We start from the raw sequence: 22,024 nt of genomic DNA, 5'->3' as shown, positions 1-22,024 counted from the left end.
CAAACTGGTCACCATTAGTCATACAATGTACCTTTTGTTCAAATAAAATCCAATAAAAGATATGCTTAATAGATATAACTGCACAGTACATAAACATCTGTTGTGCCCCTTTAGCTAGAAGTACAGAATGACAGAGAATGTCACCAACCAATTCCACCTGTGACGGGCATAACAATGAATCTCTGAAAGGGACTGCTCTCAAGACAGTAGAGATATTAGCTCCTCACAATTCTTGCGATGTAGCCGGAGGTCAAGACGGTGGCATTATGAACGGCTTGCCTGCAAAACTGCACAGGCCCCAGAGAGGCTATGGAGGAGAATCCTGAACACTTTACATTGCATATACCAACCATTTTCAAATTTCTGCATGTATGTTTGTAGGCACTATGGATCATTTTACAAAATTTGGTAAACATCGGTTAAAGGGTGCACAATATGTAGTGATGGTCAGAGGAAGTGTTTTTCACATCAGATTTTCATAGACCTTCTTGAAAAGTAAGAGCACAACATTTGGAGAAGGCAAAAATCACTACATTCAGGATACAGTATTATTTCGATTTGTGGTCATTTTGGAGAAGAGGAAATTTACTGAAATTTTGTTTCAGTATTTCTCTCCTAGATAAGACTCAACTAATCATGGGTGTGACAGACATTTTGAAAGTTGAACTTCCAGATCTGAAATGTGTGCATATGATACTACATGTCTCAAACTGGGCATAATGGAGAGCTTCTGAAAACCGTTTTTATAATGCAACCATCTAGTATTCATGATCTTCACAAACAATGGAAAGAACACATTTCTTACCTTCGGTAACTCTCTTTCTGTTGGATTCCTCACATTTAGAATAATCCCCATGCATCAGACTGGATCCAGAGGTTTTCACAGCAGTGCTCCCACGTGCCACAGGTGGTGTTGAATGTCTCCGCATTGGACTTGTTCCACCCCAGAAATGATGGAGTGGAGCTACATGTAGGTGCACGCTCGAGTGCAGACGTCAGTTTCTTACTTGACTCTTTCAGCGGTTCGGACCCAAAGCACAAACAATTGGAGGTACCATGTGCAGATAACTTATTAGGGACCTTTTTAGATAGTAAGAAGACAACGCAGAAGAACGGAGACGTGGGAGGGCAGTGAGGAAAGGGTGGTTAGATAGAGTATCCATCAGAAAGAACATGACTGAAGTTAAGTAACTTGTTTATCTGATGGATACTTCTAACCTCACCTTTAGTTAACACCAAAGCGGTATTTCCTAAGGTGGAGGGTCTGTAAAGTGGACAGACCCTCCACCGGGCCAAACAGGGAATATGCCCTTCCTGTTGGACCTGGCTGTCAAGGCAGCAATAGTGCTTCAGGAAGGGGTGCACTAACACCCACATTTCTTCCTCACATGTCAATAAAAGGCATTCCATGTGCTGCTGCACTGATGGCAGCATTGGTCATGATGGGTTAGGCCCTCAGTACTTCTTGTGGCTGCTTCTTCGTGGAGGACTATCCACCTTGATAAAGTCCATGTCTGCACAGCTTTACCTTTCTTTGCCCCCAAAAACTCTATAAGATAAAGTTGATCGTCCACCCATGGTCTCTGGTGCGATCGATGTAAAAGCTTAATGCTGTTTTACGGTCCAATCGATGGGGTCGCTACTCTTTTTTGAGGGCTGAGCCGATCCACAGAACATTGTGAGGGTGATTGATTGCCCCATGTGAAAAGGAGTTATGACTTTTGACCGCCCTGGTACTCAACACCAATTTGTCTGGGTAAAACGTGGAGCAGGGCAGCTGCACCGAGAGAGCCTGGAGCTCACTCATGCAACAAACTGAAGTGATTGCAGTGATGAAGACACTTTTGAGAGTCAATAGGTGCGCATTGGCAGCAAAGGTATACACACGAGGAATGTTGGGACCATGGGGCGTGTAGGTATCCTTAACAGGGTAAGGCAGTGAGATTTTCTCACAACCAGAACTTCATTTTATATGCACATGGTTCACACTTGCAGTGTCACGTGCTACACATTTTTCCACTATATGTATTATTGATGCATGTAGGTTATCTTTCCGTGACTGTTAACTTTGATGGCAATCTTTTCCCTCTTTTTTTTCTATTTTTACCCATACAGGTTTCATGAAATCTATATTAGGCAGAGTATGACATAGGTCATCCTACGCAGTGGTGTCATCCTAGTTCAAGTTTAACATTTGTATAGCGCACTACTCACCCAGAGGGTCTCAAGGCGCTTGAGGGAGGGGGGTACTTTACTTATCGAATATCCAAGTTTTTAGTTGTGGGCTGATGAAGTCAGTGATGTCTTCGCTGAATTGTGTGCGGGGTCCTGGTGGCCTGTAGATGAGGGTGCCTCTGAGTGTGGTCTTGGGGTCGATGTGAATCTGGAAGTGAAGGTGTTTGGTAGCTGCGAGTGTGTCGTTAGAACTGGTCGTGATGCGGATGGTGTTCTTATGAACAATGGCGATGCCTCCTCCTGTTTGGTTGATGCGGTCCTTTCGGATGATCTTGAAGCCGTCCGGGATGGCTATGGCGATGTCGGGCGTTGATGAGGCGTTCATCCAGGTTTCTGTAAGAAAGGCGACGTCCGGCGAGGTGGTGTCGAGTAGGTTCCAGAGTTCAATGGCGTGTCTGTGGACCGAGCGGGTGTTGAGTAGGATGCATCTCAGGTGGTTAGTGTCGGAGCTCTGTTTGGAGTTTGTGGATTTGGTGTGGGTCTTGATGCAGTGAACTTGCAGGAGAGGCAGGTGAAGGGTCCATGGGTGTGTCCTGGGATGGCTTGGTAGCAGTTTGGTGGTCGGCCGGGGTTAAGGGCTGAGAGGGTTGCGGCGTCGTACGTTATGCGGGTGGAGTGGATGTTGCGGGGGCCAGGGGGTTTGGCGCTGGGCGCGGTCCAGGCGCGGACGGGCATAGACGGGCTTACCTTTGGCGCGCCTTCGGCGCGCATAGGGCGCGTAGGCTGTACTGACATAAGTGGATAGTGGGGGGGGGGGGCAGAGCGAGGGAGCAGCAGATGGGAGGCGGGAGCGGGGTGGAGAGGCTGGCTACGAGGCACAACAACAAAAATGGCAGCGAAGGCAAAACCGAAACAGGACGAGATTGGGGCACAAAGTAGAGTGTCGCTATGGGCAGTGGCACCGGCACAATCAGGCAGTAATTATTAAATTAAATAGAGCAATGCGAGCGCTCCGATAATAAACAGATTAAAATGCGAGCAAGGTATAAACATGCACAGATTCAAAAGCGAGCAATGGGCAAACTTGCAGATTAAAATGCGAGCAATGGGCAACATAATGCTTGGCAGCAGTGAGCTAAAGCAGGCACCAATTCTATTCAAGCAATGCGGGCAAAGCACTACGATACCCAGGCCAGGGAGCGTGGGGAGCGACCGCTTCTCAAGGAGTAAAGACGGTCCTATGCAGTGGTGTCATCCTACCAACTTTTGTGGTAAGATAGGAGTCCTTTTTCTACTTTTCTTGTCCCGATGAATGCCGTGGACCCCTTGGGCCAGATAGGCAGAAACATATCGAGAATATTTACCACTACGGTGATGGGGAAATAAGCTTCCCTCGCTCACCGGTCTTGTATTTTAATATCATATAATCCCCTCTTCAGAATAAATTAATTCTGACGATTATACTGATTTTTAAACTCACTCACTTTATGGGCCCCCACTTAGTCTCCAGGTGTAGGCCCGCTCTCCACCAAACCGAGTTTTTGGAGAGTGAGAACTGCTGATGATGAAGCATGACACCTGGTGGTGTGTGAGGACAGTCCTTCACTTATTGTGAGATGCCATCACCCCTTTAACTTAGCATTATCTAGGTTTTAGTCACAGTAGTTGGAGCAGCTTCTGTCGTGTTTTCATGTTAGGTTGGAGGCTAGCTGATTCCAAGCGCCCGTGCTCCCCCCACGCCCGGTATCTGCTAGGGTTAGTGCAGTGGCGGTGCGTCCATTGAGGGCGTTGTGTGTGTGTGTGTGTGTATGTTACTTAAGTTCAGAGACGCGAGGGAGAACTTAGTCTGTCAATCATGTCAGAATTTCAGCATGACGCTGGACCGCCCACCCCCTTCAGACTCTGAAGGGGGTGGGCGGTCCAGTGTCATGTTGAGTGACATCATCACGATAGTCAGAACAGGGGTAGCATGCAGCAGCAGCACAAGTGCGCATGAGTGGGAAAGGAGGCGAATATTTCCTCCGTACCCACGCATGCGCACTAGTGTCTTGCGCATGCCCATTAGGAGAGCAAGGGTCGATCTCCTAATGGGCATGCGGGCAGAGCGTAAGTAACCCTGCTCTAAGTCAATCCTGGCGCTGGAGCAGCGCCAGGATTGGCTGAGAGGGGTTGATAGGAGTTGCCACTTGCCAGTGATCCGGGTGTTAGGCGCCAACGAAGGGACCCAAGGCGGCACGTACCTGCGTAGGTAAGATAGATTTATTTTATTTTAAAACAACCCCCTCGGCCCCCACCCCGCGCGATTCCAGAGGTTGAACTAACCTGACTGGGCAGAGACTGGTGCAACTTCGTGACGGCGGAGGGCAGGGGATAGCAGTCTCACTCTTGACGTTTCACAACATCCTGTGAATCTGCGCAAATCACTTAATGCTGGAGCCTAACAAACACAAATGTGACCGTTCCGGTTTGTAAGGTACCTGGGGCTCATGTAAAACGCTTCAATGCATTCAGCGCAAATGAGCGCTATTTAACACTGCAGAAACAGATATTTTTCATAGTTTGTCACTGTGCGCAGCAATCTTGGCTCTGGCCCATCCTCTGTTATGCCTTGGTAAATGGTCACTATTGAAAGGAATCATATTTTGATGCGTCACTGCGATGTCCTCACGCCTCTGAGGGAGTTATCTTAACGTGGGGCTCGATGAAAGTGTAATAATTAACTGTATGTATGCTGGAACGATGATTAAATTAATTTGTGTCCGAGGTATTTCAGTAGAGGAAATTATAAGAACATTTATAGGCCATAATCTGCTTGGGAAGCAGAATGGTGAGTGACTTGGAATGCATGTAATGTATGGTTATGAGCTAAAAAGCAGCTGTGCGGTGCATCATAAGAGTGTTAGAACACCTGTGTGTGTGTATAATGCAAAGGAACTATATGCCCGTAGTATTAAAGTTTGTCAGGCCTCTCGGCCGTGGAAGCACGCCACTCCGTGCCTTATTGTTAATTGCTTACATGTGGTTTAGCATTCAGGTCAAAGGCCGGCTCTTCAAGAGTTTTCGGTCTGTTGAAGTGGCTTCACTTGCTGTTGGGCTATTCCGTGTGTGTGTTTGAGGATCCAAGGGTATGGTTACTATGACGCATACTGTACCGGCACATCTGTGGGGTTGGAAGTACACGCTGTGTGAGAAGTTGGCCTGATATATGATGCTCACTAGTTCTAGTGATCACCTTGTATCATGCCAAGCAACCCTTATGGTGCAGGTTGTAAAGTCAACCTTATAGACCAGCTATCCTAGGGGTAGCATGGACTAAGCAGTCTTAGGCTAAACTCTGTAAAGGCATGTGAACCAAGCTGTTTTACCATACACAATCCCTTGAATACCAAATGAAAGGACACCACACAGATATATATTGAAAATATATATAGATTTATTACTACAAATATCCCTGATACTCTTTATGAGCACAGAAGCAAAATCGGGAAAGGCCCGCAGGACTCGGGAGCAGTGCGGAAAGTGCACGCTTTACCAATGCAATGTCAATGGTGCGTAAAAAGTACAAAGTTAGTTACAAAGGAACCTTCCGAGTGACCTAGAAAGCTGAAACTTGAGACACAGACACTAGAGGTGTGTACCAGTGTGGCAACACCGGCGGAGCTGAGTTACCTCACCCACAGGAAACGGGTGCATAGGGTCGAAGTAGTGTTGGGTTTCGTCACGCAGGTCGATGGTGCTTGGAGCTGAAGATGCTGCAGGCGGCTCGATGTGAAGAGTTCCGGTGGATCCAAGGGTGGATCTGAAGAGGTGAAGACCTGAAAGCAGAGGGGACAATGTTCAAAGTCACTAGCCAGTGACTACCGTGGAACCAGAGTGGAACCAGGCGATGTCGGGTGCAAACAGGCGTCGAGGTGTAGCTTCTCTCTGCAGCCACGTGGACACGAGGGGTCGAAGACGTCCAGGAGTCGGTCACGAGCTGTCCCACGCAGGCTTCTCGCTGTTGGCGGTGTCGGCGACTTGATAGAAGCAAACAGGCCTTGGCTAATGCAAGCCACGCAGGAATCAAGAAAGGCTTGTCACTCGGACCAGCAAGGTCAGAGCGGGTGTTCCTTTTCACAGGAGCAAGGGCAAGTCTGGAGCAACCAGACCTGCAGTGAAAGTTGTAGGTTTCGTCACCAAGATGGCCGCTAGCCACGTGGCAAGTGGCCGGGATGGCGCGTCGAGTGGCGTGGAGATGCTGGGGGGCTGATCTTTGGTGCAAAGGCTGCTCGAGGTTAGGGCTTCTCAAACCCCAAAGCACAGCGTCGAGGGTGCCTCTGATGCTGCGCAGTCAGCATCTCGGGGGTCTTTCAAGATGTCCGGTCCCACGTCTCTCGGTGCCTCCACGGGTCCCTTCTTTGCAGGGACTGTGGACCGGGCTTTCTTTGCAGGGACTGTGGACCGGGCTGTGAGAAGTCTGGGAGTCTGGGTCTTGTCAGTTGCTGGTTGGTGCCTGTGTTCACAGGGTGGTCACTCCTTGGCCACAAGGGAGATTCTCTTCCGTCTTCTGTGCAGCAGAATGTCGAAGTCCAGTCTTCTTCTGTATTTCAAGTTCATTCAGGATGATCTGAAGTCTCAGGACACAGCTCCCACTCTTATTCGAATCTGTGGGGCCGGATCACCTACTAGGTCCCTCCTCTGGGTGGAACCAGGAAGGGGGGTGGTTACACCCCCTTTCCTTTGTCCAGTTTCGCGCCAGGACTGGGGCTGGAAAGCCCCAGCACCGGTTTGAACTGGCCTATGCAGAGGGACACCTTGTGTGCCCCAGGCATGTCTGTTTCTTTTCAGCCCTGTCCTACCCATTACACAAAATCCTGTCTGGAGTGGTGCTAGCACCTCCCCAGGCAGGAAACCCTTTGTCCAAGCTGCCCTCGCTGGAAGGACTCCAAGCAGCAGGAGGTCAGACTTGTGTCTGTGGTGGCAGCATCCATTTTGAGATGCTAAGGCTCTGTTTAACTTTAACCGGGGTTCAGGCTAGGTACATGTCGTGTCCCTCTAGAAGGGTGGAATGCTACCCCCGTCGCCAGAACTGGCGAGGGGGTAGTATTCCAATTCGTATGACACCTTACTCGACATGTTTTGATAAAGCCAAACCTAAGATAGCATTTAACCGCGAGGATTATAATGCACTTAAGAGTATATGGTATGGCAATATCATGAAACAGCTAAAGGACATGGTTCCGAAAGCTGCAGACAGGCTCAGCTCATGCCAGAGCACCATCTCACATATTTCCAAGCACTCTGCCTCCAGGATTGATGAGGCCTTCCATAGGAGTGACTGATAGGAACATATGTGTCCATTTTAGGTTAGGTATAGGCATACTACACCTAAGTAAGGGGTGGTTACACCGACTTACCCCAGCTGAGTGATCAGCCAGTTGTGTCAAACATGGAGGCCAGGCCAGGGGTGGCACAATACATGCTGCAGCCCCTGGTAGGCCTTGGAAGCACCTATGCCCTGGGTACCTGGGTACACTGTTACAGGGGCCAATAAGGTGAGCCAATTCCAATTGGGTATGTACCTAAGGTACATGGAGTCCATTTTAAGGAGAGAGCAATTAGCCTGGGGCCCTGAATAGCAGGATCCCAGGCCAACTATGTCAAAAACCAGCTAAACACCAGGCAAAAAGTTTGGGGGTAACCATAGTCAGATATCCACCTTCCTACATAACCCCCCCCCAAACGAAAGGAGATAAGGCTATCCTTGACCAGGTAAAGCCTATATTGCCTAAGTGGCCATATAAGGAAGTACCAGCTCTGGCTTGGTTACCCCCTGTCTCATGGTCCACTAAGCAATCCCTCACCCTAAGGGTATCTGAGGGTCTCCACCATAGGGAATCTCTACCTGTGGTGTGTCTTTGCAAAGTTAAAGGCTGGTGTTGGGATGGAGTACTGAAGTGAGATTCCTCTGTAGGACTCAGCTTCCTCCAATCACTCTCCACCATGTGTGCCTTTCTTTCTTTGACTGAGTTGCACTGTGCTCTCAGGGTCAACCTCTGGCTACCTAAAGCTGGAGGCTGGGTCCCTCTTGTTGGCTTACTGGAGGGACAGGTCAGGTTTGGGGCCTTGGGGTCCCAGGTTTGGCTGTGCCCAACAGAATCCATCTGTGGGAGGTCCCTAACTACTTTTAAGGGGGCTCCCTCAGGAGTTTTTAAAGTTTTCACCTCACTAGAGCTACTAGTTTCGGTGCCCCTAATCTGTTGATGGGGGTGCTTTATTTGACAGGGGGCCCTTTGGGGCTCACTGTCCTTCTTGTCCTCTACAGCCCTGGGCTGAGTAAGGCAAGGTAGAGAGGGGCAGGATACCTGCTCCAGACGGGGTCCCACCTGAGAAGGGTCCACTGTCATCAGAGGCTCTGTCAGGCCAGGCCTAACAACCTCTGGGACAGTTCCTTCATCAGGGGTAAGATCAGTTCCCTGAGGAGGCTGATCCTTTCCTAAAGTCTGGTGGGAGGGAGATTTCTCTTCCTCCTCCATGCTCTCTGTTTGTGTGGAGTGATCCATCTTTTCAGGCTTCACAACACATGTATCAGTTTGAGTTTGGGCTGTGGCCATCACAGCCCCACCAACCTTTTCAGGAGGAGACTCAGTTTGGGTATGGGCTGTTACCATCACAGCCCTGCTAATCTTTTCAGGAGGGAAGTTAGCTAAAGATGGGGCTGAGGTTTGCTCAGCCCTACCAACCTTTTCAGGAAGGACATCTTGGATTGGGGCTGTAGTCATCACAGCCCCACTAACCTTTCCATGGAGATTAACCATCCTAGAATGGGTTTCCTGTTCAACCTCAGCCCAGGCTGAGATTTCTAAATCATTCCCCAGTAGACAATCTACAGGCAAGTTTGATGACACTGCCACTCTCTTTGGGCCAGTGACACCTCCCCAGCTAAGATTTACTACTGCCATGGGGTGATTGGATTCAATTCCATCAATGTTTGTCACCTGATATGTGGCATCAGGTAAAAGTTGCCTTGAGGGGACTAGACATTCAGCCAACATGGTGATGCTAGCCCCTGTGTCTCTAAAGGCCTCAACTTTCAAGCCATTGATGAGGGGCTCCTGTCTATACTTGCTCAAAGTGTTTGGGCAAGCAGTGAAATTGGCAAACCCCATGCCAGTCTCATAGACAAGAGTATCTGAGGTAGGGGACCTGGTTAGGTCAGAATCCACCTGTCCTCCAAAAGTAAACCCACCCAGATTCCTGGGTGTGCTCCCACTTCCTGGGGGATTACTGCTGACAGTAACAGGAGGTGTTGGAGCTGGCTTTGGAGGTATATTCTCTTTATTGCCATTCTTGGGACAACAGCTGTCTGTTTTGTAATGCCCAACCTGTTTACAGGCATAACAATAAGGCTTTTTCTGGGTTGAAGAAGTGTCTTGGGACCCACCCCCATCCTTGGAGTTTTGGGGCCCTGGGGAAGTCTTTTCCTTACTTTTATCCCCACCCTTCTCTTGAGGCTTGGTAGTCTCTTTCTTTTGGTCACCACCCTGGTTCTTAGGCCTGATCCTGGTTCTGACCCATTTGTCTGCCCTCCTGCCCAATTCTTGTGGGGAGGTCAGATCAGAGTCAACCAGGTGCTGATGTAGAAGCTGATTTTGACAATTACTTAAGATTTGCTCTCTCATAATTAAATTATACAATCCTGTATAGTCAGTAACCTTACTTCCCAGCAACCAGCCCTCCAGAGCCTTAGTGGCACATTCAACAAATTCAGACCAGTCCTGAGTCTGTGTCTTCTGGGTATCTCTGAACATTAACCTGTACTGTTCAGTGGTTAAGCCTAACCCATCAATCAGAGCACTCTTCAGGACCAGGTAGTTTCTAGAATCCCCATCACTAACTGTGAGGAGTCTGTCTCTGCCTCTACCTTCAAAGGAGAGCCACAAGATTGCTGCCCACTGCTCCTGAGGGACCTGCTGTACTCTGCAAGCTCTCTCAAGTGCAGTCATCCATTTGTGGATATCATCCCCAACTTTGTAGGGGGGCACAATCTTACTCAGGTTTCTATTGTCATAGGACCTGTCTTTATCCTTAGGGATAGTGCTGCCACCAGTGGAATCTGATCCACTCTCTCTAGGCTGCCTTGCTCTAGCAAGTTTCTCTTTGGCCAGGGCAACTTCTAATTCTTGTCTCTGGATCCTAAGTTCAGCCTCTCTCATTTTGGCCTCATGTTCCCTTCTCTGAGGGCTAGTCAACTCCCTTCTGGAGTTGCCATGAGAACCTCTAGAAACATGGGAAGTATTGGATTCAGCTGAGTGATTCCTCCTCCTCCTATGCTCCTGGTTAAGTCCATTTGGGGGTCTGAATGGGTTGGACCCACCTTCAGTCCCAAATAAGCTTAAGTTAGCCTGGTTAAGCCTGCTGACTAACACCTGGCTAGTCCCATCATCAGATTCACTCTCTTCCTCCTCCTCCTCCTCTTCTTCTTCCTCAGGCTGAGTATTCCCAGGGGTCTGGTTTTCCTCATCTACCTGAACTACAGGGGCAGGGGCATCAGAGTTATCATCTTCAGTGGGGGATCCTCCATCTCCAGTCCCTGAGGGGCCTGGTTTGGAGTCCCTTAGAGCTTCAGACTGGTCTAAAAGCTCTCTGAGGTGTCCTGCTGTAGGCGAAGGACCTGTTTTGATTCCTCTCATGGAACACAGTTGCCTCAGTTCCTTAAATGGAAAGGTAGCAAATTTGGATGGTGCCCTTGGAGGGTCACTCTCAACAGAGATGAGTCCAGTGGATCCCTCTGCTCCAGACATTGCTCTAGTGTGGTGGATGTGTTGCAATCTACCTACACTGGTGTTTTCCTACAAAACCTATCTAGTAGTTGTAGTCAGGGTGTGCTACTCCCTATCCTCTACAACAACTAAGTTCAGTAGAACTTAAGTATATCTAGTCTTGTTTTAGTGTACCTATCAGGTACCTGTATGATCTTTCAAATGATATTTTCAAAGATTGTAATGGTAAAACAACAGCAAGCTCAAATCCCAATCCGCTGCTCACCAATGTGAGAAGTTGGCCTGATATATGATGCTCACTAGTTCTAGTGATCACCTTGTATCATGCCAAGCAACCCTTATGGTGCAGGTTGTAAAGTCAACCTTATAGACAAGCTATCCTAGGGGTAGCATGGACTAAGCAGTCTTAGGCTAAACTCTGTAAAGGCATGTGAAGCAAGCTGTTTTACCATACACAATCCCTTGAATACCAAATGAAAGGACACCACACAGATATATATTGAAAATATATATAGATTTATTACTACAAATATCCCTGATACTCTTTATGAGCACAGAAGCAAATGCGTTAAAACAAAACACAGTTTAAATACACAAAAGTTGCACAATATGGATGAGCCCTAGGGGCCACCTAAACCATATACTAAAATAGTGGTATAAGAACCACTATGGGGAAAGTGAAGAGGCCTGGGGAATCGCTGGAGCTGTTCGGGACTAGCAGTGAAGAAGTCGGGAAAGGCCCGCAGGACTCGGGAGCAGTGCAGAAAGTGCACGCTTTACCAATGCAATGTCAATGGTGCCTAAAAAGTACAAAGTTAGTTACAAAGGAACCTTCCGAGTGACCTAGAAAGCTGAAACTTGAGACACAGACACTAGAGGTGTGTACCAGTGTGGGAACACCGGCGGAGCTGAGTTACCTCACCCACAGGAAGCGGGTGCATAGGGTCGAAGTAGTGTCGGGTTTCGTCACGCAGGTCGATGGTGCTTGGAGCTGAAGATGCTGCAGGCGGCTCGATGTGAAGAGTTCCGGTGGATCCAAGGGTGGATCTGAAGAGGTGAAGACCTGAAAGCAGAGGGGACAATGTTCAAAGTCACTAGCCAGTGACTACCGTGGAACCAGAGTGGAACCAGGCGATGTCGGATGCAAACAGGGGTCGAGGTGTAGCTTCTCTCTGCAGCCACGTGGACACGAGGGGTCGAAGACGTCCAGGAGTCGGTCACGAGCTGTCCCACGCAGGCTTCTCGCTGTTGGCGGTGTCGGCGACTTGATAGAAGCAAACAGGCCTTGGCTAATGCAAGCCACGCAGGAATCAAGAAAGGCTTGTCACTCGGACCAGCAAGGTCAGAGAGGGTGCTCCTTTTCACAGGAGCAAGGGCAAGTCTGGAGCAACCAGACCTGCAGTGAAAGTTGTAGGTTTCGTCGCCAAGATGGCCGCTAGCCACGTGGCAAGTGGCCGGGATGGCGCGTCGAGTGGCACGGTGCAAAAGGGCCCCACGCAGATCGTGGAGATGCTGGGGGGCTGATCTTTGGTGCAAAGGCTGCTCGAGGTTAGGGCTTCTCAAACCCCAAAGCACAGCGTCGAGGGTGCCTCTGATGCTGCGCAGTCAGCGTCTCGGGGGTCTTTCAAGATGTCCGGTCCCACGTCTCTCGGTGCCTCCACGGGTCCCTTCTTTGCAGGGACTGTGGATCGGGCTGTGAGAAGTCTGGGAGTCTGGGTCTTGTCGGGCTCTGGGCTCGGGCTCCGGCGGGAGGCGGCGGCAAAGCAGACGTCGAGTTGCTGGTTGGTGCCTGTGTTCACACGGTGGTCACTCCTTGGCCACAAGGGAGATTCTCTTCCGTCTTCTGTGCAGCAGAATGTCGAAGTCCAGTCTTCTTCTGTATTTCAAGTTGATTCAAGATGATCTGAAGTCTCAGGACACAGCTCCCACTCTTATTCGAATCTGGGGGGCCGGATCACCTACTAGGTCCCTCCTCTGGGTGGAACCAGGAAGGGGGTGGTTACACCCCCTTTCCTTTGTCCAGTTTCGCACCAGGACTGGGGCTGGAAAGCCCCAGGACCGGTTTGAACTGGCCTATGCACAGGGACACCTTGTGTGCCCCAGGCATGTCTGTTTCTTTTCAGCCCTGTCCTACCCAATACACAAAATCCTGTCTGGAGTGGTGCTAGCACCTCCCCAGGCAGGAAACCCTTTGTCCAAGCTGCCCTCGCTGGAAGGACTCCCAGCAGCAGGAGGTCAGACTTGTGTCTGTGGTGGCAGCATCCATTTTGAGATGCTAAGGCTCTGTTTAACTTTAACCGGGGTTCAGGCTAGGTACATGTCGTGTCCCTCTAGAAGGGTGGAATGCTACCCCCGTCGCCAGAACTGGCGAGGGGGTAGTATTTCAATTCGTATGACACCTTACTCGACATGTTTTGATAAAGCCAAACCTAAGATAGCATTTAACCGCGAGGATTATAATGCACTTAAGAGTATATGGTATGGCAATATCATGAAACAGCTAAAGGACATGGTTCCGAAAGCTGCAGACAGGCTCAGCTCATGCCAGAGCACCATCTCACATATTTCCAAGCACTCTGCCTCCAGGATTGATGAGGCCTTCCATAGGAGTGACTGATAGGAACATATGTGTCCATTTTAGGGTAGGTATAGGCATACTACACCTAAGTAAGGGGTGGTTACTCCGACTTACCCCAGCTGAGTGATCAGCCAGTTGTGTCAAACATGGAGGCCAGGCCAGGGGTGGCACAATACATGCTGCAGCCCCTGGTAGGCCTTGGAAGCACCTATGCCCTGGGGGTACCTGGGTACACTGTTACAGGGGCCAATAAGGTGAGCCAATTCCAATTGGGTATGTACCTAAGGTACATGGAGTCCATTTTAAGGAGAGAGCAATTAGCCTGGGGCCCTGAATAGCAGGATCCCAGGCCAACTATGTCAAAAACCAGCTAAACACCAGGCAAAAAGTTTGGGGGTAACCATAGTCAGATATCCACCTTCCTACACGCTGCACCTACTATAGTGTGCACTGACTTGCACTTCTGATGTCAGTGTAAAAGATTAATTTCTAAGAGTTCTGGTCTCACCTCTGAATATATGATGCTTACATTTTAGAGCGGCAGAACATGCTCGGAAGCAGTGCAGGAAATGCAGAGACTGACTGTTCGTTTATGCATTTCTGTTTTTACAAACTTTGTCCCTACTGACAAATGTAACAGCAAAGCTGTTCTGGCTTATTTACAGACAGATTGCTTAGTAAAATATTTTATGAGGGTAATGCACCCGCTGAAGGGCACATTTTACACCCCAGTAGTCCCAGGGTATAATGGCAGTGAATTGATGTTGGTTTGTGCACTTGCTAGGGTGATTTGTGCGCAGCATGATCACAGGTTTGACTCAGCAAGCACAGAGGGTCAATGCGCCTGATGCAAAGCATAGCACATAACATGCACACAATAGACTTGTCCTCAAGGACGGATGTGACAGCAACTATATTCTTGTTTACTTGTTTATAGACAGTCTGAAGTTGCCATATACTCTATGTACTTACAAACCAACCATGGCCCATTCAGGCGACAGAGCGCTATACAAACAATTCACCCTGTGATGATGCCTGGTGCAGGTTACGTTTGGGGCAAATAAAACATGACAGCAGTGAGCAGGGTGTTATTGTGTTGTCCCACCATGGTTAATGCAAAGGTAGTTCGAATGCGGGCATGTCACACAATACATTTATGGGCTCACCACTTTTATAAGTCACTGGCCGCCACTGGGTTAGTGTGCTACATAATCGAGAAGCCAACCATGTCAGCAGTTTCAATGTCATCTGGTGGTGGTGTATGACTTACTGTTAGCCCGCCTTCAACATCCAGTCACTGAGGTAGAGGAAAACTGGCATCCTCCACCTCCGAATGCGAGTGCCAACCATCCCCAGCCCTTTTGTTAACACCAGATGGGTGCTTGCTAGGTCGATGGGGGGGTAGGGCAAACGGAAAATGCTTCTGGCTGACCTTGAACCGCAGGTAACGTCTGTGGGACTTCAGGACGGGCAAGTATGCATCCTGCAGGTCCAAGCACACCACCCAGTCACTCGGTTCGAGGACAGACAGAACTTTGGGGCAGTGTGAGCATTTTGAATTTGCCCTCTCTTAGAAAGGAATTTAGAGGGCGAAGATCGAAAATAGGGAGAAGGTCTCCATCCTTAGGCAAGAGGAACTATTGGGAGTAACTACCACTTTCTATTTCCAAGCCTGGTACCTGCTCTGTTGCCCCAGGATAGATGCTCCTCTGGAAGCCGCTTTGATGTGGGAAGAGGTTGTGATAAGTCAGAAAGAAACAGGAGAGCGTAACCTTGCTGGACAACATATAGGACCCATTTATCAGATGTGATGGACTGCCAGCCGGGAGGAAATGAATGATTCTGCCTCCCAGAGACTAATGGTGCTTCACCAAGGGCAAACAAAAGTGGTTTGGGGGCTGACGCTGGAGGGAAGAATAGTGTTCCTGATTACCTGAGCGATGTCAGCCTGATCCCCGTCCTAAGCCACAAATGGACTGTGGTGACTCTTACAGTGGTTGGATCTGGTTTTGTCTATATGCCAACCCGTGGAATAGACTCCAAAGGGTTGAAACTGATGAGAAAATTATCTGCAAGGGTGGAGAGACCCAAGAAACGTGCCAACTTTTCGTTCGAGTACTAAATAAGCTTTTTCTCCAAAGAGGCAGAGCCCATCAAAAGCACATCCATTAGCGATGCCTACCTATCTCTTGAAAAGCCAGTGGATCGCATCCAGACATGGCGAGGGAGCAACAAACTTGCACCCGCTGTTCGCCCAGGCAATCAGGAGTATGTAGGACAGCCCATATTACATATTTGGCTAGATCCGTGCTGTCTTCAATGGTTTGAGCCAAAGAGGCCCAAAACTCCTGCAGGATCAACAGCAAGATCTCACAGGCCATTTCCCAGAAGGCGTGCACATAATGGCCCAATAGGTAGATTGCATTAACTGACCTCAATGCTAAGTGGGTCAAAAAGAGGACATTTGTTTCCCGAAGGCCTCAATGCTTTTCGACTGCCTGTCTGGAGGAGCTGTACAAAATGCATTACAATTCACTCAGACTGTAGCTGCCCAGGCCATCAAAATCTTAGGAGTAGAATGCTGTGTAAGAAAATACGGATGGCCCGGTGGTGCTCTGTGGCATCTGGCAACCTCCCTGTTCACGGGAGGATAGTAGCAAGGTTTAGCTTAAGAGCCCATAAGCAGGTCAGTCAACGTTTCATTAAGTGGAAGTAAGGCCTTTGATGAGGTTGGCCCAGGGTAGAACAAATCTGTAAAGTCTTGACTTCAACAGAAGGCAGCTGTAGGGTCAGTACATAAGCAGCTTGTCTAAATACTATGGCAAATGAAACACTTTCCTCGGCCGGGGGTCCAAGAGGTGAAATCAGACCTGTATTAGAAAATGTCATTATGAGATGGAGACAAAGCTCTGGTCAGAATCTGAGCCAAAACGATGAAGTACCCTCTAAGGGCAGCTCCATGGTAAAGGGAGGGTTTTGTACGAATCAGTACGTGTAAGAGCCGGGTGCACTGGAGTGAAGTCAAACCGCAACCTCAGCCAAGGCTGAAACAGGTTCAGCTCTGGATCGGATACAGGTGTCAGTAGGGGATAGACCTGCTGCGCCAGCAAAGTTGGGACTGGCATCAATGAAGAAAGAACCGGGGAAGCTCTTGGAGCTCAAAGGGAAGTGGCAAGGAGTTGGTGTGGAACACGAGGGGGGGGGGGGGGGGACCATGGGCTCAGATGGCACTGGAGATGGCTACTCTGGCAATAACCTGGCTGGGGGCCCGCTGAGGATCCTGAGGGCCTGAAGGCATACCAGAGGGAGCCAGAGGAATGCCAAAAAAACATAGCATGTCCCCTGTAAAGGCTTTGACCTGCTAGAGGGTCGCCGATAATCAGGGAAATTTGGACACAGCAGGACCAGTTTGGGAATTGCCTCCTCAATCGAAGATCACACCTTGATGGCCTCCTGATTTCTCTTTGGATATAGTCGCAGGATGGTGTCGAGTTTCGCTTCAAATTCTTATGCTTCTTCTTGGACTTCGACTGCAAAGAAGACCTATCATGGGAACCGCCTCAAAAAAATGGAAACAGGTCCACACCCTCCACTTGGAATGGGAGAGGGACTTGCACAAGGTCAGAGACTTCTTTCGACGTTCACCAACATACAGCTTTGCTTAACGTGTCCCGGATCACTTTTGGGTGCATGGGGGCACATTCTTCGCACAACTTGGAGTCATGCCCCAAGCCCCAACACCAAAAGGTACCTTTTCTGGTGCGTGTCTACCACAGACATCTATTTATGACAGTCACAGCACGGTTTGAACCGGCTAGTTTCCTGAAGGGACAAGGCTTCCAGACTGGAAAACAACTTGGAAAAAACTGTCAAATGGTGAAAAGGGAGAGGAGCTCTGGATCCCCATTCAAAGGAGCAGAAAGAAAGGAACTGACATTGAGGAGCAGCTTTGGTGTTAATATGTGGTGGCGCTCTTCACTTTAGGGTGGAACAAGCCCACCATGGAGCTGCACTTTGCCATCTAGTGGCATGTGGGAGCACTGCTATATCCAGACCCAGCCTGGTCTTGGTGCTTGGGGAATATTCTAATAGTAAGGAATCTGAGGTTAGAAATAGCCATTAGAAACTAATCTAAAATGGTGCTTTTATTTTAAATTTACAACATGTTTTTCACATAATTTGCTCTGTACCCACTGAAAAATGCAAACCCCCCACTGTTAAATAATTCATCAACAATACTTCACAATTCATTAGCAAGGATTGCCAGATTGAAAAGCCTGTGGTCAAAAAAACAAAACTTGTATGTCAAATGTCAGCAGCCTAGTCACATCTCGCTCACCCATAAGGACACAGTCATCCACTTCCCCAACAGGACCTGGGTGCCAAACTCCCGATTCCAGCATGTCCAGTCCCCAATACCATTCTTTCTCACCATATCCCAGGTGTCTGAAATCTGCTCATATCTCTATTCTAGCCCTCAGTGCTTATCTCCTCCAACAGATCCCCAGTGCCCACATCAACAAAGAACTTCAATAAACCTCGTGTCCATCAAAGCCCCAGTGCCAGCTTTATCAACAGTTTTAGCAACACACAGCTCCCAAACCTCCATAACCTCTAGCCCAGTAGTATGCATTAAAAGAGGGGAAATATAGCTATAAAGACTAATATGTCTCTTGTGTGCCTGAATGGTACACAAAGTGCACAGCAGCAGATCTTTTACTGTGTTAATCACAGATTGATAAAACATAGCAAGCAATGTAAGACTGTAGGCCATTTTTGGTGAATCTGACTGGTACAGAGCTAAACTAAGTAGTTTGGAACAATCTATGAGCCATTTTCGATGTATTGCACATATGCAGGACCCAAGGTCTGTAGTCTTGCCTAGGAGCTGGGTTGCATAAATGAGTGGTACAGACAATTTATGAACAAAGGTCGTGCACCTAAAATGGGAGCCGAGAGAAACAAGGTGTGATGAGTTAATCAAAGTAGTGTACATACAAACACAGAATTCTAATCCCTGTATAATGGGCAAGATGTAGTCTGGATAGCTACAGAAAAATAAAGTAGGAAGAGATTTTAGTGGGTTGCTGCCTACTGAGATTGTGCTTGTAGCTTGGAAGTTGTGTTTTAAGGGATTTTCTTTTCAAAAAGAGGGTTCCTGGATAACCCACATGGTATAAACATTTCCATATGTTATAAATCAGAAGGAAGATCCCATACGGAAGAAATGACAATAATTGATATTTACTAACATTGGAATTTCCTGTACCCAATGAACAAGTTACTTACCTTCTGTAATGAAATATCTGTAAGAGACATATTAGTTATAGATTCCTTACCTCAGAATTACCTCCAGGCTGGATCTAGAGAATTTTTCTTCAGCAGTACCCCTGCGCGTCGATAGGTGGCGTTGGTCGACTCTGTGTTCGTCATAGGCGTCGGGATTGCCGGAATGACGTCGGGCTATCTACTTAGACACCGCCCATGCGCACTGACGTCAGTTCTTTACACGACATTCCAGGCCAGAAACGCAGAGCCATGCAAGACACTGAACACTGGTGCACAAAGCTAGAGCCCTGAAAGAGAGTTCCTTACTCTAGAAGTCAGTTCGCAGAACGGGGAAGATGGGTGGGGCGGTACGGAATCTATAACTTACAGATATATTGTTACCGAAGGTAAGTAACTTGTCCATCTGAATGCGACTATTAGGTATAGATTCCTTACCTTAGAATAGATACCCAAGGAATATTGACCCCGGAAGTGCCCACGTGGCGGCCTGGCAGAGGTCACTGAGCAGTAGCGGCTGCCATCCCCCTGGTGGAATGGGCGTGCAACCCTACTGGAGGCTCCTTTTCCGCCAAGGAATAACATATTTTAATGCAAAGAACGACCCATCGAGAGATGGTTCGTTTTTGCAAGACCTGACCTTTCTTGGCGCCCACATATCCAACAAAGAGTTGATCACCCACCTGGAATGGTTTTGCGCGATCCAGATAAAATGATAGTGCAGGTTTTAAATCCAGACGGTGGAACCGCTCCTCTTGAGAAGGATGCGGGAAGAAGGTGGGCAAAGTAATGATCTGTCCTATGTGGAAAGAGGTAACCACTTTGTGAAGAAAAGAAGGTTGAGTTCAAAGGGCAACCTTGTCTGGATGAACAGGAAGGAAAGGAGGTTTAGAAGAAAGAGCCTGAAGCTCACTCACCCTGTGAGCGGGGGTGATGACAACCAGAAAAGCAGTCTTTAAGGTCAATAGTCTGTGAGGACAATTATGTAGTGGCTTGAAAGGAATACACATAAGGTAGGTTAAGACCAGATTCAAATCCCACTGGGGAATTACAAAAGGAATAGGAGGAAAGAGGCGAGTAATGGCATTAAGAAATCTATTTACAATAGGGGACGTGAAAAGAGAAGGCTGATCAGGAAGGCGAAGAAAGGCTGAAAGATAGCCTTTAAGGGTGCCCAGCAAAGAAAGAAGGAAGAGAACCTCTGAAAGAGGAGCAGAAAGGGGATCCACAGCCTTTGCTGTGCACCATGCCACAAATTTGTTCCATCTACAGGCATATACAGTTTTAGAGGAAGGACGCCTGGCGACCAAGATGACATTACAGACTTCGGGAGGAAGGTCAAAAGCTGTCAACTGTTGCCGCTCAATCTCCACGCAAGGAGGTGGAGGCTGGACAGGTTTGGTGGAGGACGGTACCCTGCTATTGTGACAGAAGATCCTCCCGAAGAGGGAGTTTGATCGGAGGATCGATGGCTATGTTCAAGAGCTCGGGATACCAGACTCTTCGTGCCCAACCCGATGCCACAAAAATGACTTGGGCCTGGTCACGCTTAGAAGACCGCAATTCAACTTGTGACGAAAAGCGTAGCCGAGCGAGTGCCGCTTTGAAAACGACCAACGCGCAGAACTGCTGACATTGTGTTTTCCCTTCGGTGGCTAAGAGATCCAACCAAGGCTCTCCCCACTGCTGAAAGAAACCTTGCACCAGCTTCCAGTGAAGATGCAATTCGTGATCCATCATGCATCGGCGGCTGAGTTTATCCGCCCTGGCGTTCAGGGAACCTGCCAGATGTTGAACCACCAGTGACATGCCCGGATGTACCAGCTACGTCCAAAGCGGGTAGAGCCTCTTGACATAGGGTCCACGACCCCACCCCGCCCTGTTTGTTGAAATACCACATGGCCATTGTGTTGTCCGGGAACACCTGCACTACTCTTCCTTTGACAGAAGGAAGGAATGCTTTCAGTGCAAGACGGATCACCCGGAGCTCCAGCAGGTTGATGTGGAGCCCGGACTCCGCCGGGGGACCAGAGGCCTCTGATAACCGCCTGTCCCATGTGGCCGCCCCATCCCAGAAGTGACGCATCTGTCACCAGTGTGAAGTCTGATTGGGGAAGGAAGAGGGATCTGCCGTTGACCGAATCTTGGTTCGTTAGCCACCACTGCAATTGGTGTACAGTGCCCTCCGAGATCTGGACGACATCGGAAAGATTCCCCTGCTGCTGCGCCCACTGGAACTTCAGGTCCCATTGCAGAGCCAACATATGCCACCTGCCTTAGTCCACCAGCAGGATGCAGGAGGCCATGAGGCCTAGCAGTCTCAGAGACCTCCTCACTGAAACCCGGGATAGAGGCAGAAACATCAGTATCATAGCCCGAATATCCCGGACTCGCTGCTCGGGAGAATAGATCCGAAACTGGGCTTTATCCATAACTGCTCCGATGAAAAGAAGCTTCTGAGAGGGAATCAAGTGTGACTTCGGCACGTTGGTAGTGTACCCCAGCGAGTGCAGGAGGTCCACCGTAGTCTGGAGGTGGGAAACAACAGCCTGGGGCAAACTTGCCTTCAACAAGTCGTCAAGATAGGGGAAGACTGGAACCCCTGATCTGCACAGATGAGCTGCGACCTACGCTATCACTTTTGTGAACACCAGAGGGGCGCTGGTAAGGCCAAAGGGGAGCACGGTAAACTGAAAATGCTTGTGGCATACCGTGAACCGTAGGTAACGCCTGTGGGCCGGCAGGACGGGGATGTGAAAATAAGCCTCCTGCATGTCCAACGCTATCATCCAGTCTCCTGGGTCGGGGCAGACAAGACCTTAGCCACTGTCAACATTTTGAACTTCTCCTTTCGGAGGAAGCGGTTGACGTCCCTGAGATCCAAGATAGGACGCATGCCTTTGTCCTTCTTGGCCATCAGGAAGTAGTGGCAATAACCACCACAACCTACTTCTGGCACAGGAACTCCCTAGAAGGCTCCCTTGGCCAAGACAGCTGCAACTACCTGACAGAGAAGGTCCAGGTGATCCTCCGACATGCGATGGAGTGTTGGGGGCATGGAGGGAGGGGTAGCCTAGAAAGGGAGGGAGTAGCCCCTTTTGACTATCTGCAAAACCCTCCTATCCGATGTGATGTTGTGCCAATGGGGGAGATGATGGTGAATCCTGCCACCCACTGGCAAGTGGTGGCCCTGAAAGGTCAGACTAGGAAGGCTTGTAGGCAT

At 49.0% G+C, this 22,024-nt stretch overlaps 1 protein-coding gene across 1 annotated transcript in view; it reads right to left on the bottom strand.

Moving 5' to 3' along the window:
- ATP11B (ATPase phospholipid transporting 11B (putative)) overlaps positions 1-22,024 on the bottom strand; it is a 602,728-nt gene that overhangs the window by 133,885 nt on the left and 446,819 nt on the right. The window lies entirely within an intron of this gene.

This window comes from Lissotriton helveticus, chromosome 11 (assembly GCF_964261635.1).
Source record: "Lissotriton helveticus chromosome 11, aLisHel1.1, whole genome shotgun sequence".
NCBI lineage: Eukaryota > Metazoa > Chordata > Amphibia > Caudata > Salamandridae > Lissotriton > Lissotriton helveticus.
Note: the sequence above shows the minus strand (reverse complement) of the source record. Positions and strands in the feature narration are given on the sequence as shown.